The sequence below is a fragment of the Chelonoidis abingdonii genome, chromosome 3, assembly GCF_003597395.2.
Source record: "Chelonoidis abingdonii isolate Lonesome George chromosome 3, CheloAbing_2.0, whole genome shotgun sequence".
Classification (NCBI taxonomy): domain Eukaryota; kingdom Metazoa; phylum Chordata; order Testudines; family Testudinidae; genus Chelonoidis; species Chelonoidis abingdonii.
The window spans coordinates 159,924,946-159,929,616 of NC_133771.1; the positions used below are offsets into that span (position 1 = coordinate 159,924,946).

At 41.8% G+C, this 4,671-nt stretch overlaps 1 long non-coding RNA gene across 1 annotated transcript; it reads left to right on the forward strand.

The window, feature by feature from the left end:
• Positions 1–1,547: 1,547 nt before the first annotated feature.
• Positions 1,548–3,920, forward strand: LOC142046495 (uncharacterized). The gene is made up of 3 exons (XR_012655440.1): positions 1,548–1,629; positions 2,408–2,491; positions 3,873–3,920. It is a non-coding gene; the product is annotated as an uncharacterized LOC142046495 (long non-coding RNA).
• The last annotated feature ends 751 nt before the right edge of the window (positions 3,921–4,671 follow it).

Here is a 4,671-nt window from a genome sequence, read left to right on the forward strand (position 1 = left end):
TACACCCACTTTGCACAGGTGTAAATAACTACACAAGGCACCAGGCAGTAGCGAATCAGGCCTTTTGTGTGAGTAGGCCCATGGGATTATTCCCCAAGGCAAGAGTTGGAAGATCATGTTTTACATTTAACACAAACCTGAGTCTCTTCTCCCACTGTTTTACACTGGGGTTACTATATTAGCTTCAAAGGAGCAATGACGTGAAGGAAGCCCCAAGCCCAATATGAACAAGTTTTGGCACACAGGTGAAGGGCTACAGCAGTGCTTTGATTTGTTATATACAGCTCTTAGCTGGGCCAGATCCTCAGCTGCCATCAATCAGCTAAGCTCCATCAACGTCAATAGAGCTAGGCTATATATATATCCATTGAGGATCTGGCCCATTCTTTTCGTCCATAAGGCTGTTGATTTTCTGTCTTTTTATTATAATAGAGTGCATGGAATCCAGTCTGTGTCACAACCCCACACACCTAGGTGTCTCCTTCATCTTAATGCAAGGAAATATGCTCTTGCTTCAGGGAGACCTAGCCCCATTTAACATAAACCTCTGGGGTTAGAAATATCCCTAATTAAATGCCTGGTATCAAGCTCTGCAAAAGAAGTATAAAATGATGAGAGTCAATCAGTGATGATGGGAGATGCTGCTGTGTAATTTTCGTGAGGCTGAAATAATACACCATTTAGCTCAATTCAGTCTCTAAAGGTCATTATTAATGCACAATGTTATAACAATTCTATGGCTGTCTGGGAACTCCATGGTACTTGTCATTACGATACATACAATGGCCACTTAGAAGCTCAAGAAAGCAGTAGGGATAGAACTAAGATGTTCTGAAAGCAAAAGCACCAGCTTCTTTCCACTTGAGCTACAGGAGAATCTCCATGAGCTATGAGCAGTATAGAGCCAGGGGCACACAGTTGAGCAACTCTGAGACTATCCAGCAGAGGGAAGTGGTGCACATACATTCTCATCATTTCATTACAATTTAATATAGTCTGTGTATAGCCCAAACTTTTAGCTCTCTTTATTGTTGTTCATGCCATTGGTGCAGTTCCAGAAACAATACAATTTATTTAAGATGTTTGTCCTGCTCATGTCTGTCACTTATTATTCCACCAGGAGCTGAGCCTGACACTTCTATTGAATTTTAAGAGAAAGATGTTTCTTGTTGCTTCACCTGAACCGAGAGGCTATGACAGAACTTCTGCAAGAAGGAAACGGGGTCAGTATGAAAGCCAGTTGGAAATAAAAGGGAAGGGAACACTTCATAGGTGATTCTGAGCAGACTTTTCCAGCTGAGACCTGCCCTGCACCATCACAGATGCTCTCCTACTTCCCTATATCACCTTGAGCAGTTTTCCCTCAGGGCAGACCTGCCCTTGCGCATTGCAAGAGTCCCTTCCTGGCTCAGCCCAGCTCTGCGGCCTCCCAGGAGCTTCCCTGCTTACTTGATCCCACTTTGAGCAGTGGGTTTTAGAAGACAGGATCAGCTGCTTCTTTCAGCTCTAATCACTATTCTGTAACCAGCAGGTCCAGCAGACATGACCTGAACTTTGCATGATGTAAAGAGGTAAAAATCACCACAGAAGGCTGTTGAGTTCAGTGCCTATGATGAGAATATTAAAATAGTAAGTAACTGAACTAATTCCATTTGTATTACTTTGAGGTACTTTGAATAGGATATGATAGGAGTCTTCCTAGATAGCCGGCTTGCACTGCATATAGCATTAATGAGAGGTCCTGGAGCTGAGCCAGAGCAAGTCAGAGCCCTAGGAGCAGAGGCCTTTGAGGGAAATGACTTTCTGAGACTCTCCTATCTGACTGTGGGTTGAGTATCACTCTATCTTGATGTTTCTTTTTCAACTGGCTGCTCAGAGTTGGCAAGTCATTGTAACGAGAGTGGCCATGCTGCTCTCTGACTTGCCTGGAAGTTTCAGTGCAGAAGCCTTGATTCAGCAGATAACTTCCTTTGCAGGGTTAGAGACCGTTGCGGGATTTATGGCACAAAAGTGGCAGACTCTTTAATGCACACAGAAAAAATGAATGGAAATGATATGTCGTACAACCACTTCTCACTGGCCTGCAAAATGCCCCAAATGACAAATGTCACCCAGAAAGCCCAATATCCACCCTCACCCCTTTGCCAGGATCATCCCAAGCACGCTATGGGATCTCTACTTCCATCTGCTTCATTACAGAGCTGACGTACAGGTCAGGCTATTTATTAGGTACTAAAATTTAAATGGACGCCATATTTGAAGAACAAACTTTCCCAATGTTGCCTAAAAGTGATCAAATACGAAAAGCGGCATGGACAGATTTAACACTTGTCTCTGGTTTTGTTTAATAATTTGCTGACAGTATTGTTCTGTTTAAGACACAACAGTTTATCTTGTTTGATTGCAGGGATTGATTGGAAGGAGGGGAGATCTCCCCTAGTAGCCTCTGACTCATTGCAGATTAGACTGTGACGCCAATTGGACACTGTGAGTATGTCTACACTGTAGCTACAGCTGTATTTTCCAACTCAGATAGATGTACACACTAGCTTTAACAAACTAGCACACGTCTGGGCAAGCTGCCTGAGTACGTACCTAGGATCTTGGACAGGAATGTACGGGGGCAGCTAGCCCATGCTGCCACCCCCACTGAAAGTACATCTACGCCTCCAGCTTCAGTGTAGCTGTACCTGATGTCAAGTATGATAGACAGAACTGGAAGCACCACCTATTATTAACGTTGTCCAACACTTCCCATTATAAATCCCTTTTTTCAATCGCTTAAGTTATAACTTTGCCAAACTTAAACTGTTTGGGCTGAAATTTTCCCAGCTGGGTGTCTGCTTGAGGCTGGCTGAATTTATTTATTTCACTATTTTAAATTTCAGCCAAAACAGTCCATTTGTTTCACAGAAAGAAGTGAGGGGGAAATTTGCTGTTTTCCCCATGTTAAAATGCCAAATCTACATGCTGTGCAGTGCTGTTCATAACCACTAAGCCATCCCCTCCAGAACCTGCAATCGACCCACTGTTCCTGAATCCCAACGTTCCTCTGCTCTACAGCAAATAGTTGTGCAGCCCATTGTCTAAATGTGCATTAGAGTTGGCTGAAAATATTCTGTTGAAAACTTTTTCCCAGTGAAAAATGGCTTTTTTGCTTAAATGGAAATCTCCTCAGAAATGGCCATTTTAAACTGCATTTTGGATAATTTTGCAGGTTTTGGCTGCCAAAATCTTTACAAAAAATCAGTTTTTCAATGGACACCTCCCCTCCCCCAAAATTACAGATAAAATTGTCAATCCAACGAAAAAAAACTGATTTTTTTCACAGGAAAACCACATTTCCTGATCAGCTTTTAGCATGTGTCTCATCTCCCTTTAGTGCCTGGTCCACATAGAGGCTAATAGCTTACTACTTCCTTTTGCTCAAGTAGCACAGGTCTGTGCTCTAGACCTAAAGGTCCCAATCCTGCTGATGACTCACGTGGGTGTCAATATAATGCCACATCATGGAATTTCTGATTTTTCAATCTTCTTTAAAAAAAAATGTAAGCATGTCTTTAAAAATCTGTTTTATCATTACTGTAGATTTATTGCACGGTCACTACAAGACGTTGTTACGGTTATTTGGATGCATTTAATGTGTATTTCCATACCTTACCATACTTGGGTTTCTTTCCAGTTTAACCTTAGCTCTGAATTTCCTGGGATTGAAATGCTTGTTTTAGGGATAACTACAACATCCCTGTGAAGTTTTATACCTTTAAATTACTGGCATGTCTTTCAACCTTAACTTCATCTTTATGTTGTTGGTTTTATTGTTTTTTTTGGTCAGAGAATATATATCAAATGTCTGATTTTGAACTTCACAGCATCCCTTGCAGTAAGAGGAAGGGAAATAAAAAGAACAGCTGGAAAGGTAAATTGCTTTTTGGTATGAATGTTTATCTATTTTTTAAGTTTGCTCCTGTGTGAAATTCCCTTTTGAATGAACCTTCTGCTGTTTCCTATTTAGAATATGTAATTATCCACAGGATGCGATCGAAGACTGAGATTGAATATTGGATATGAATTGGCTTTGGGAAGTTGAGCACACTGGAAATTTATGGGAAAAAAAATTCACAGGGGTAGTAAGACATAGCATCCCAGCTTGTAATTATGCCCACTCTCACAATGTAAGCAGTGTCAAGTTGGGTTACTATTTGGAGGGAGGACCTCCTAGGAAGCATAGATGCTGCAGGAAGTAGTTCTAGTGGTTCATTAGATTTCACCCTTCCCTCTGACTCTGAATGTTACCCGCAGTAGAATTTAGCCAACCAGAGACGGGTGGTAGGAGGTGTAAACTTCTGGAGGAGAAATACAACCAAAGACTCCTCCCCCCCGGTATGGTATTAAAGTTCCCATGGCACTTTTCCAAAGACTGGAGGAATTAGTCCCAGAGTCCCTGGCCAAAGTCTAACTCAGGTAGCCTAGGTTTCTTTACATAAAACTGAACCTGCAGTTTCAGTTGGATATAGTATTCTCCTTCACTTCCTGAATTGCCATCTGGTGTTCTGGATGCTGTAAAACAGCAGCCATATTTCACTTGAGCTGCATCAGTTGTAAACGATGAGAGCCATGTAAATAATTTGTATGTTGGGGCCTGTTGCAGGCCAAAGCAATCAAGGGACC